Source organism: Hyperoodon ampullatus, assembly GCF_949752795.1.
Source record: "Hyperoodon ampullatus genome assembly, chromosome: 2".
NCBI classification, from domain to species: Eukaryota; Metazoa; Chordata; class Mammalia; order Artiodactyla; family Ziphiidae; genus Hyperoodon; species Hyperoodon ampullatus.
The window spans coordinates 175,624,585-175,638,471 of record NC_136915.1 but is presented as its reverse complement, the minus strand read 5'-3'; the positions used below and the strand labels follow the sequence as shown (position 1 = coordinate 175,638,471).

General features: G+C 46.4%; 1 pseudogene across 1 annotated transcript; it reads right to left on the bottom strand.

The window, feature by feature from the left end:
• Positions 1–1,221: 1,221 nt before the first annotated feature.
• LOC307049268 (cytochrome c oxidase subunit NDUFA4-like) lies at positions 1,222–1,473 on the bottom strand (annotated as a pseudogene). Its single transcript has one exon. The product of its transcript is annotated as a cytochrome c oxidase subunit NDUFA4-like (transcript).
• Positions 1,474–13,887: the final 12,414 nt, after the last annotated feature.

The following is a 13,887-nucleotide window of genomic DNA, read 5'->3' as shown; positions in this document are numbered from 1 at the left end:
GGGAGGAGGAGGGAATGGGAGTATCAGCATCTCGTTAGAGCTGGAGTGGCCTAAGAGGCACTGTTGTCTAGAGCTGCAGTCCTGAAGGGATGCAGCCCCTGCCAGGACCGAGGACAAGAGGAAGCTGAGAAGACATTCCCAGACTTCCCTCTCCTCCCACCAATGGTGTGTTGAAACTGGCTTATACTGGTTCATCAGGGCCCACGGTAAGCATCTCTTTCCAACTCCGACATCAAGATGGCTGTTTGAAATCTCTCAAGGTGGAGTATTTATACCACAGAAATGGGCAAATGCTACATATCAGGTTGCTTTTCCTTGGAGAGCTGGCTGATAAACCTTTACTACCACACCACTGCCCCCCACTCTCTCACCTCTTTCTGCCTAAGCCAATAGGAAGGCAGAGGGCGAGGGAGCTTGGGTGAAAGAAGTCTTGTAGGCCAGTCCCTGGGGCATGGAACAGGGCTGAGAGGGAGCACGATGGGTGAATTGTATGGGAGGGACGGACAGTAAGCAGAGAATAACCAGCACAACCCACTGTCACTTTTGATCCCTTTACCCTGCTCTAATTGTTTTAAGGAACTCTTCACAACCGGCCATATTGCAGGTTCATGGTTGACCACCTGGCTCTCTCCCCAGAAGGGAAGCTCTTGGAGAAAAGGGACTTTGTTTTCTTTTCTAACATGTCTTTTTTTTTAAAAGAAGATGTTGGGGGTAGGAGTTTTTATTAATTAATTTATTTATTTTTGCTGTGTTGGGTCTTCATTTCTGTGTGAGGGCTTTCTCTAGTTGTGGCGAGTGGGGGCCACTCTTCATCACGGTGTGCGGGCCTCTCACTGTCGCGGCCTCTTTTGTTGCGGAGCACAGGCTCCAGATGCGCAGGCTCAGTAGTTGTGGCTCACGGGCCTAGTTGCTCCGCGGCATGGGGGATCTTCCCAGACCAGGGCTTGAACCCGTGTCCCCTGCATTAGCAGGCAGATTCTCAACCACTGTGCCACCAGGGAAGCCCCTCTAACATGTCTTTAGTACTTCAAACAGCAGCAGATTCTCACTAACTTAGTTTTTTTAAGTTTCAGATTATTTATTAATCAGTGTAAACCCCAACACGATACACCAACATGATCACACATTGAGAGGGGAACTATCTCCTGGTCAAGTGAAAAATTGTGCAGATGGATTCTGGAAGACCTTCATTCTAAGCAGCTTTATAGTGAAACATTTCATTTAGAAGTCTGGACCTTCTTTCTTCACTTTGCTGCTGTAATCTACATTCACTGGGTAGAACTTGTATTAATCATTGGGGCCCACTTTGTTCCAGGGTTCTGGGTTATTATTTCTGTCCCAGCTGACATCTGGATGGAACAATGCCAGGCACCAGACATACGGTGCTGCTCCAGTACCTCCTGTTCCAATAAATACCAAGAGGGGGATCAAGCTAGCATGATTCTTGGCCTGACCAATGATCTGGCGGAGCATGGTTGCGACACAGGCCTCGAGTAAATAATTTCATTGAATGAAAGAGTATAAGGCAGAATCTAAGTGGCTTAAGAGAAGTGCTGGGTTATGCAGAGGAGAGATTCCATCTAGCATGGAGTGTGAGGCACCCGTGCAACACCCAGAGAGGAAGGTCTAGCAGGCAGGTGGAGAAACAGAGGTTAGAGTTGAAGATACAACCTGATTGAGGGTTGTGTCATATTGAGGGCCTGATCATGGAGGATACCAGTCTGCTGGATATCACTGGAAGAACGTCAAAGGAGGGGACAAATGCCAAAGACAAGCCAAAGGAGAGGGGAAGGGAGAACCAAGGAAGCAGACAGAGAAGGTCCAGACAGGGAAACAGGCAAATGAGCATGAGGTGTGGCATTTAAGGAAGGAGCAAGTCAGAGAGAAGGAAGTCAGTGATGCCAGTAAAAATTGGCATTTAGTTAACACTCAGCCCATATTTGTGCTGAATGAGGTTGAAATGAAGCCTGAGATATGTCCACTAGACTGTATAATGAGGAAATTACTTGTGACCTACACGAGTCATTTTAATAAAGAGGTGGGTTCAGAAGCCAGATTCCAGTGAGTTGAGGAGTGAATGGATCACTTTAAAAATTAAGTATAATGTTACAACACAGATGAAACTTGAAAACACGCTAAGTAAAAAAAGCCAGTCACAAAAGACCATGTATTGTGTGATTGCACAACTCTGTGAATATACTAAAAACCATTGAATTGTATACTTTAAATGGGTGTATGTATTGTATGTGAATTATATGTCAATAGAACTGTTATTTAAAAATTTGTTATGCTCACACAACTCAATATCAAAAACCAAACAGCCCAATCAAAAAATGGGCAGAAGACCTAAATAGACATTTCTCCAAAGAAGACATACAGATGGTCAGTAGGCATATGAAAAGATGCTCAACATCACTATTAGAGAAATGCAAATCAAAACTACAATGAGAGGGCTTCCCTGGTGGTGCAGTGGTTGAGAGTCCGCCTGCTAATGCAGGGGACACGGGTTCGTGCCGCGGTCCGGGAAGATCCCACGTGCCGCGGAGCCGCTGGGCCTGTGAGCCATGGCCACTGAGCCTGCACGTCCGGAGCCTGTGCTCCGCAATGGGAGAGGCCACAACAGTGAGAGGCCCATGTACCGCAAAAAAACAAAAAAAACAAAAAAAACTACAATGAGGTATCACTTCACACTGGTTAGAATGGCCATCATCAAAATGCCTACAAATAATAAATGCTGGAGACAGTGTGGAGAAAAGGGAACCCTACTACACTCTTGGTGGGAATATAAATTGGTGCAGCCAGTATGGAAAACAGTATTGAGGTTCCTTAAAAAACTTAAAATAGAGTTACCATATGATCCAGCATTTTCACTTCTGGGCATATACCTGGAGAAAACTCTAATTCGAAAAGATCCATGCATCCCAATATTCATAGCAGCTCTATTTACAATAGCCAAGACGTGGAAGCAACCCAAGTGTCCATCAATAGATGAATGGATAAAGAAGATGTGATATATCTATACACATCTATCTATCTATCTATCTATCTATCTATCTATCTATCTATCTAAATCAGCCATAAAAAAGAATGAAATGGACTTCCCTGGTGGTCCAGTGGTTAAGAATCTGCCTGCCAATGCAGGGGACGCGGGTTCAATCCCTGGTCTGGGAAGATCCCACGCGCCGTGGGGCAACTAAGCCAATGTGCCGCAACTACTGAGCCTGTGTGCCACAACTACTTAGCCCGTGCTCTAGAGCCCATGAGCTACAACTACTGAGCTTGCGTGCTGCAACTACTGAAGCCCGCGTGCCTAGAGCCTGTGCTCTGCAACAAGAGAAGCCACCGCAATGAGAAGCCCACGCACTGCAATGAAGAGTAGCCTCTGCTCGCCACAACTGGAGAAAGCCCGCGCACAGCAACGAAGACCCAGTGCAGCCAAAAAAAAAAAAAAAAAAGAAACAATGCCAAATGCAGCCACATAGATGGACCTAGAGATTATGATACTAAGTGAAGTCAGACAGAAAAACACAAATATCATCTGATATCACTTACATGTAGAATTTAAAATATGATATAAATGATGAATCTATTTACAAAACAGAAACATACTCACAGAGATTGACTTATGGTTACCAAAGGGGACAGGGGGTGGGGAGTGATAAATTAGGAGTTTGGGATCAGCAGATACAAATTATTATATATAAAATAAACAACAAGGTCCTACTGTATAGCATACAGAACTATATTCAGTATCTTGTAATACACTATAATGGAAAAGGATATGAAAAAGAATCACTGAATCACTTTGTTGTACACCTGAAACTAACACAACATTGTAAATCAACTATACTTCAGTAAAAATAAATAATAATTTATTATGAAATATTTTTACTTACAAATACATACCCTATATTTCATCTGCTCTTAGAGACCATCAATTGTCAGAAGCATCTCTTTTTTTTTTTTGGCCATGCTGCTTGGCATGCAGGATCTTAGTTCCCTGACCAGGGATCGAACCCGTGCCCCCTGCAGTGGAAGCACAGAGTCTTAACAACTGGACACTTCCCTTAACTACAGGGAAGTCCCAGAAGCAGCATTGTTTTATGTACCACAGAGAAAGATAATAGCCTACACCTAAACTATGGCACAAGGCTATTCTTACCACATTGGTTGTGAGATGCATCCCAATTTCAGAGAGATTACATTTTTTAAAATGTGAGCTTTAGAATCCATGAAATAAGGTACATAGCATACATGTGTGGTTTCAGAGGGGGCAGGTGTGGCTGGATATAGGCAATGTACTAAACAAGTATAAGAGTCTGAGTACCCGAGGACTCACCCTCAGTACAGTTATAGCCCTTTCTTTTTCCCCCTCCCTCCCGCTGCAGTGACCACCATCTTGGTTTTTTTGTTTTTGTTTTTTTTAATGTGGTACAATACATATAACATAAGACTTGCCATTCTAATAATTTTTAAGTGTACAGTTCAGTGGCATTAAGAACATTCACATTGTTGTGCAACTATTACCAGTATCCACCTCCAGAACTTTTTCATCATCCCAAACTAAAGTTAAATAAACTGAGTTAAACAATACCTCCTCATTCCTCCTTTCCCCAGACCTGGTAACCACTGTTTTTACTTTCTTTCTCTATGAATTTGGCTACTCTAGGTACTTCATATAAGTAGATTAGGACAATGTTTGTCCTTTGGTGACTGGCTTATTTTACTCACCATAATGTTTTCCAGGTTCATTCATGTTGTAGCCTGTGTCCGAATTTTCTTCCTTTTTTTTTTTTTCGGTATGCGGGCCTCTCACTGTTGTGGCCTCTCCCGTTGCAGAGCACAGGCTCCGGACACGCAGGCCCAGCGACTGGGCCATGGCTCACGGGCCCAGTCGCTCCGCGGCATGTGGGATCTTCCCTGACCGGGGCACGAACCCGTGTCCCCTGCATCGGCAGGCGGACTCTCAACCACTGCGCCACCAGGGAAGCCCCGAATTTTCTTCCTTTTAAAGGCTGAATAATATTCTACTGTATGTATGTATATACCACACCTTACTTATCCATTCATCTGTTGATGGACATTTGGGTCGTTTCCACCTTTTGGCTATTGTGAATAGTGCTACTACGAACACTGGTGCACAAATAGCTGAGTCCCAGCTTTCTTTTGTGTATATACCCAGAAGTGGGAATTGCTGGATCAAATGTAATTCTATGTTTACTATTTTGAGGAATTGCCAGATTGTTTTCCACAGTGGCTGCACCATTTTACATTTTCACCAGCAATGTACAAGGGTCTCAGTTTCTCCACAGCCAGCATTTGTTTTTCTGGTGTGTGTGTGTGTGTGTGTGTGTGTGTGTGTGTGTGTGTGTTTAAATAGCCATCCTAATGGGTATGACTTCCATCCTGATCTTGAGTGTGTAATTCTTTTGCTTTTCTTTATAGTTTTACTAAATACATGTACCTCTAAATAATACATTGTTCACTCTTGCAAGTATTAAAACCTTATTTCAAGAAATCATGTATTCACTGAGCATTTGTTGGGTGCAGGCACTGTGCTGGGTGCTGTAGAAACCACAGTGACGGATTGGGGAGGCCCTGCCTCATGGTGCTGGCAGCCTAATGGGCATGATGCTTTTCCAACAGGGAATCACAGGTAGGATGCGTGCCCCCAAAGGCACTCATTGGAGAGGGTTGTTAGGGAGGTCAACCTAGTTCCTTCTGAAGGCTGAATAATATTCTACTGTATGTATATACATACAGATCCAGGGGGTGGGGAGGGCTTCTGAGGGGGTAACTTAGGAAGTCGGGTAATGTGAAGGCGAAGCAGAATCAAGAGAAGGATTTTGATTTGGGTAAAGGAAGTCTGCCCCAAAGAAGGAGCAAGGCGAGAGGGGCAGATTGAAGATGCCAGGCCCGGGCCATGCGACGTTCCAGAAGAGCCAGGTGGGGTGGGATGTAAATCACTGAACACAGGCCCCAGGGCAGTGATTCCCGCCCTTCTGCAGGGCACTTGGAGACTTGGTCTCCGGAAACACGAGGGAGGAGCTTGCTCTCGGGATTCGCAGGTGCGGCCCTGAGGCCCTGGTGCTCATCCGCCCGGCGGCCTCTCTCCCAGAGGCCTTTGCAGGATCTCCGGGAACCCGGAAAAGGCGGATTGTGACGGAAGAAGCTCAGCTGCAGTGGGCTGAAGGGAAGGAGGAGAAGGGAAGTGCCGGTGCCCGCAGTCGGGAATCTCTCACCACCGCCGAACACGACAGAGGAGCCGCTCCACCCACCCGTGCCATCTGCCGCGTGGTCACCCTTCTGCCTCGTTCTATTGATAGGCTCGGGGAGCGTGTTCCACCTCAGCTCAAAACAAGTTGACTCCAGTAAAAATCTTCTTCTGCAAACAGGCGGCGGGGGGGTGCTGTGGGCAGAAGGGGTTCAAGCCTCCAGGTGCTCGGGCCCCTTTCTTTTGACCTCCTCCCCTCCACGGGCAATGTGCCCAGAGTGTCACGGTCGCGGGAGGAGGTGGGACCAAGACGGCCAGGCCGGTCCACTGTGCTCCCGGGCCCGTGGGGTGGAGCTAGAAGGGAAGGTCAAAGGCATCCTGCTGCTGAGCAGCCCGGGACACCTGGGATGGCCAGGTGCTCAGAGGGAAAACTGCACATGCAGTATAGCTCAGTGCAGGGAGACAAGTTCATATCCTGAATGTTACACTTCCCTGCTGTGTGACCTGTGGGAAGTTTTCTTAACTTTTCTGAGCCTTGCTTGCCTCAACTGTAAAGTGGAGATTACTGTTCTTATTTGTGGATCAGTTTGAGGACTGAAAAAGATAATGTATGTGAACTCAGTAGTAGAGTTCCTGGCATATAGGAAGTACTTAATACAAAGTAATTATATACATATATATATATATATATATATATATATATATATATATATAAAGTAATTATGTTCATATAATGGAATGCCACTCAGTAACAAAAAGGAATGAACTACTGATACAAGCAGCAACGCAGCAACGTGGATGGATCTCAGAACAGTTATGCTGAGTGAAAGAAACCAGACAGAAAAAGAATACATACTGTAAGATTCCATTTATATAAAACTCCAGAAAACGCGACTAATCTCTGGTGACAGAAAGATCAGTGGTTGCCTGTGGATGAAGAGAGGGGCGGGGAGGGATGACAAAGGACACCAAGGAGACTTTGGGGTATATTCACTATCTTGTTTGTGTTGAACGTTTCATGGGTGTGTACATGTGTCAAAACTTACCAAATTGAATACTTTAACTATGTATTGTATGTCAGTAATACCTCAATAAAGCTGTTAAAAGCAACAAAAATGTAATTATGATGATGATGGTATTGAGTTGTTTCCCATCCCCACCCTTCCCACTCCTAGATGATCACTTTTCTCAAAAACAGGAGAAATTCTGCAAAGAGGGGCTGACGGGATATCCCCTTACATGAAGCATTAATAGAACTCCTCCAGGGTCTTGCAGACAAGAGCTTTGGAGGGAAAGGACCCCAGAGAAGGTTCTAGAGACTGCTGCAATGCACCCCCTCTCGCTGAGAACTATGGACAAAGGGAGCTGAGGGAAAGGACAGCCACAGCTCCTGGGAGACGGTCCCCCCCAGCCCGCCCACAGTTCAGGGACAGGGTGCCCGGCACCACGGGGCGTCACTCCACCCTTTTGGTTTGGCGGTTACGGGCAGACCACAGCTTTGGGAGTTCTCTGGTCTTCTTTACAGCTGTGCTTTGCTTTCTTTGTTTATGCTCTGACATATCTGCTGTGACAGCGGCCACCGCACATTCATAGTGGCAGCCACTGCAGTCAAAACTCTAAGGCAGGAGGGCATCAGAGAAGGTGGGCAGCAGAAGGGACCTCATCCAACTCAAGCCCATTTTTGCTCAGGGGAGATGTTCTCAGGGCCCAGGAAGCGGGGAGCCTCTCATGGTCCATGGCTGGTTCTTTATGCTCCCTCAGCCAAGCAGAGGCTGAGCTGCCCAGTGCTGTGGGCCGTGCGGGGACCCTGGGCTTCTTCCTTGAAGAGGCCTGCGTGAGCCCTTCTCTTCCCGGCTGGCCACCGTTCTCCCTTCGCCGCTCTCCTTGCCAGGCTGGAAGTGCAGCTGGCCCCTTGTCAGGCTCAAGGACTCAGCTGGGGATACAATGTCCCTGGAGTGCTTCTGGTGTGGGGGTGTGTGTGTGTGTGTGTGTGTGTGTGTGTGTAGGGGTGTGGGGCACAAGGAGGCTTGGAAGACTGTCACAGCCACATTCCTAATCCCTGGAGATTGTGGGATCCTGGGCACAGAGCTTCTGCCGCAGGCTCCAGGACTGAGCATGCAGGCCTGAGGGTGGCCCACAGGCTGATTTCATCTGGTCCACACGGGCACTGGTTTTTGTTCTAATTGCATTAGTTGCCAAATGGAAAAATGGAGAGATTTTAAACAAAAATCCAGATTCCCAGCTTCTTTGACATATTGGGAAATCTGGCATCACTACATCCACCTTGCTGAAGGACAATAGTTGTCTGGGGTTGAGTCGCAGCTGCTTCTTTAATAATAGTGATAATAATAATGATGTTGATGATGATGATGATAATAACAACTGATAATAACAATGAACACTTAGGGAGTTCTGACATGTGCCAGGCATACTTTACACGCAATTCATTGATCACCTCCCCCAGGACCAACTTCCCCTATTTAGGGTCTTGGCCTGATGCCTGCAGGCTTCAGTTTGCAAGCCCTGCTCCAGAAAAGAAGGAAGAGCTTGTAGGGAGGACCTTGGGCCCCAGTGCATCTTTCAGGCTGCTGCCCCAGACTGATGGAAGGTCACATCTCCTCACCGCTGCACCAGCCACTTTTCGCGTCCATTCTAATCTCACTTCTGCCACTTGGCAGCTGCTGTCACACTTCACCCTCTACTTCCTCCACTGCCCGCTGTCACTTCCAAACACCACCAGTCTTTTTTTTTTAATTAATTAGTTTATTTGTTTATTTTTGGCTGCGTTGGGTCTTCGTTGCTGTGCACGGGCCCTCCCTAGTTGCGGCAAGCGGGGGCCGCTCCTCCCTGTGGTGCGCGGGCTTCTCATCGCGGTGGCCTCCCCCGTTGCGGAGCACAGGCTCTAGGCGTGTGGACTCAGTAGTTGTGGCTCGTGGGCTCTAGAGCGCAGGCTCGGTAGCTGTGGTGCACGGGCCCAGCTGCTCCGCGGCACGCGGGATCCTCCCGGACCAGGGCCCGAACCCGTGTCCCCTGCATCTGCAGGCAGACTCCCAACCACTGCGCCACCAGGGAAGCCCCCACCACCAATCTTTTTGATCTTGCTTTCGGGAGGTCAGAGGAGCGCCTTGATCAGGGCCAGGCCAGATATAACAGCACAGAAAGACTTGGGGAGGGTTGGGGGAGCTTGATGGGTGTTGGTTTATTACTTCAGGGAGCCTTGGGAGGTAAAGTCTTGATGAAATTTCATGTTGGAATGTAGACTTGATTTCAGCAAAACATTTGATGAAATGCCTCAAGTCCTTGCAGCCAAGCTGAAGAAATGTGGGCCCATTGATGGTGGATTAAGTGGATTTAAAAAAAAATTTTATTGGAGTATAGTTGATCTACACGTTGTATTAGTTTCAGGTGTACAGCAAAGTGAATCAGTTATGCATATACATATATCCACTCTTTTTAGATCCTTTTCCCATACAGGTCATTACAGAGTATTGAGTTCCCTGTGCTATATGGTAGGTCCTTATTAGTTATCTATTTTCTATATAGTGGTGTGTCAATGGTGTCCCAATCTCCCAATTTATCCCTTTCCCCCTGGTAACCATAAGTTTGATTTCTGGATTAAGTGGATTTTTTTTTTTTTTGGTTTGTTTTTTTTTTTTGTGGTACGCGGGCCTCTCCCGTTGCGGAGCACAGGCTCTGGACGCGCAGGCCCAGCGGCCATGGCTCACGGGCCCAGCCACTCCGCGGCATGCGGGATCCTCCCGGACCGGGGCACGAACCCGCGTCCCCTGCATCGGCAGGCGGACTCTCAACCACTGCGCCACCAGGGAAGCCCCGATTAAGTGGATTTTTAACTGATGGAAAACTGCACCCACACAGTCATGATTATTGGGTTGATGTCAGTGTGGGTCATTGATGAGGCCAATGCTCACTAGAAAGGAAACAGAAAATATGTTTGCCACATGTGTAGAGGATGACGCCCACAACACTGAGATTAAGAGCCTTGGTTCTGGAAACAAGCAGATGCAGGTTTAGATACCGGCTCTGCCACTTTTAGCTGTGTGACCACAGGCAGATTAGTTACATCTCCCAGAGATGTAACTAATTTGGTTCCCTCATTTATAAAGCAAGGATCATAGCAATACCGTCTTGTGCAGTTGCTGTGAGGATGAAATGGTCTGATGCCCAGGAGACTGCTCAGTAACTGTCACTCTGATGGAGTTCAAGTTCATCACAGTGTATTGCTATGGGAAATGAGGCATGAAGGCCTAATTTTCTCCCCATTTAAAACAGGTGTGTACCCACCTCACTGGGCAAATGCTAGACTCTGTTGTCCACTGGGTCAGAGGGAGATGGCAGGGGTAGGGTCACAGGGTCTCGGCCCCCATTGGACACTGAGGGACACAGCTGAAGCCAAGGATAATCAGTAGGGGAGGAGAAGAAAAGGAGAAGCAGTTGTAAGGAAGGAAAACAAATTGGAGTTACAGGAGGAAGAGGGCAGAGAAAGGTGAGGGGGAGGGAAGGAGGGAGACACAGTGGGTCTCTCTAGTCTTGCCCTTTTATGGGGAAGAGACATACAATGTGACAAATGGGGACCTCGAGGGGGCTGGCAGTGTTCCAGAAGCTACTGCTGGGGCTGCAGAGGAAGGAGTGGATGACTGCAATAAGGGAAGCTGCCCCTGGGGGCTGCCCCTCAGATCCACTGGAAAGCAGAACTTTAACACCAAACAATTCCCAAACTCCCCACCTTGGAGGGAGCCACTGCTTGTGCACTTCCTGCACCCTGGAGAGGGCTCTGGCTCCAGCTGAGGCCGCTGGAAGCCCATTTCTCTCCCGAGAGCCCAGGAGAGCTGTGTGCATGTTTGCTCTCATATATTACAAGGGATATTACAAAGTAGAATCTTTGGCCTGAAGTGAGAAGTATAATTTTTCTCTGAAGCTCCAGTCTCCAAGTTCCTGACACACAGCAGATGCCCAATAAATGCTGAGAAAGGAAAAGAATAAAGCCTGAGTGGGAGTGGGCGCTAGCAGCTCAGAGGAGCTTGGAAGCCTGTTCTGATGGTGGTGAGGATGAGAGAGGTTCCCCATGTAGCCAGCCTCACCCCCTGAACAGATCACACAGCCCTCTTACAATTATCAAAGTAATATGTGTGCATGGTTAAAAAAAAAAATCAGTGGTGCACAAGGCTTATAATGAAAGCAGTAGATCCCTGCCCTTTCCTGTCCCGCTCCCCAGAGGCAACACTATTAGTAAAATGACCTCCCCTCAGAGATACTTATTGAAGCATTAGAAATATCTAACTTCGCAATAGAAAAGGGTTGAAAATGACCTAACTGTCCATCAAATGGTCAATGAATGCTAGACCACGGCAGAAAAACAGTGAAGAATCTCTTTATGTACTAATTTTAAATCATCTCAGGATATATGAAGTGCAAATAGTGAGATGCATATGTGTTTACATAACATGGTACCAGTTATGCAGAAAAGGGGAAAAAATATGTATGTATCATCATTTTTATAGAGGGCTTAGGAAAGGCCTGGCAGATTTGAGCAGAGAGCTAAGAGAGTGAGGAGTAACGTGTGTATATTCACATGTATTATATACACAGAATCATTTGTTAAGTTACGAGAGAAAGTGGTTATATTTGTTGCCTCCCAGGGGAGAGAATATGTTGGCTAGGAAATGGGTGGGAGGGATTCATTAATACTCTTTTATGTATTTTGCATGACTTCTTTATGAAAAAACATTTAAGAACCTCTTTGTGGTGGATAGAATTTAGGGTGATCCCAGTGGTCCCAGCCTCTTGGCATTCACATCGCCCATCTCCCCTCCCATGGCAAGGGGATGGGATATTACTGCCACGATTATGCTGTGTTATATAAGACTTTCTTCGTAGCAAACTGGAGCCAGAGGCTCTCCCTGTGGGCTTGATAAAGTCAGTGGCCGTGTTGGAGAAGCTCCCATGGTAAGGAACCGTGAGTGGCTTCTAGGGGCTTCAGGAGGCCTATAGGCCTGAGGGTGGCTGCCAGCTAACAGCCAGTAAAAAGCTGGGGCTTTCAGTCATACAACCACAAGGAAATTAATCCTGCCAGTGACCTGAATGAGTTTGGAAGATGATTTTTTCTCAGTTAAGCTTTCAGATGAGAACACAGTCCCAGCTGATGCCTTGATTTCAACCTTCTGTAGAAGATCCATGCCCAGACTCCTGACCCAGGGAAACCATGAGATAATAAATGTGTTGTTTTAAATTGTTAAGTTTATGGTGATGCAGCAATAAAAAACAAGCACACTCGTTGAGCTGTTTCTTCTAGTATTTATCTCTATATTTCTAAGTAACGTGCTTATATTTTTTTCCTTGATTTACCAAATTTAGAATTTATCTGTTGAGGTGCTGATATGGCAGACACGGATTTGTCCTCTTCCCATTCCCTTCCCTCCTCTTACCCTCCCAGGATAATGGCTCTGATACTTTTAGTTAATAAGCAGTTGGTGTATAATTATTATAACCGTGTGAATATTATTTATGGTAGAGCAAGTAATATGCAGTGATTATATTTCCTACCTTCCTTTGTTTATCCTGGGATTAATAATTATCTCATTTAAAAATTCACCTAGGGCCTCCCTGGTGGCGCAGTCGTTGGGAGTCCGCCTGCTGATGCAGGGGACATGGGTTCGTGCCCCGGTCCGGGAAGATCCCACATGCCGCGGAGCAGATGGGCCCGTGAGCCATGGCTGCTGAGCCTGCGTGTCCGGAGCCTGTGCTCCGCAACGGGAGAGGCCACAGCAGTGAGAGGCCCGTGTACCGCAAAAAAAAAAAAAAAAAATTCACCTAGTGCTTTTTTGATGGTGTGCCTGCTTTGAGTACTACAGCCAGAAGTGTCTTGGCTCGGCTGCCTTAGGTGCCCAGGGCTGTGGCCCTGACTGCTCTGTGGGCTGCTTGGAGGCAAGAAACTACTTTTAATCAATGCTCATTCATCATGGCTTAGAAAGATGGGATGTTTTCAGGCCATTCTTACTGGAAAATGGCAGTGAACCTTTAGAGTCAAGAGAATAAGACAACAGCTTCAGGAGGTACTGCAGCTCTCTTTTTTCCCCAAATGTGATTTGACAAAGCAACGTTGTTAAAGAAATTTAAAAGTATGTTTTTAAACAGAAGAACAGCAAAACTGTGTAACCCTAACTCAGGAAAACCCTGTCTCCTGTCACTGGCCTGCCCTGCTGCACTTGGCTATGGTTAGCCCCCGAATATAGCTGCATCCTGCCAGCCCAACTCCTGCCATTGGGATCAATTGAGATTTATCCCTGGGATGCTAGGATCATTTAACATACATAAATTAACCAATGTGACACACCATGTTAACAAATTGAAGAATAAAAATCTTATGAACATATCAAGAGATGTATGATAAGCTTTTGACAAAATCAACATCTATTTATGATAAAAATTCTCAACAAAATGCACTAGAGGGAACATACGTCAACATAATAAAGCCTGTATAAGACAAGCCCACATCAACCATCATACTCAATGGTGAACAGCTGAAAGCATTTTCTCTAACATCAGGAATAAGAAAGACACAGATGCCTGTGCTCACCACTTTTATTTAACATAGTATTGGAAGTCCTAGCCATAGCAGTCAGACAAGAAAAAGAAATAAAAGGAATCCAAAGTGG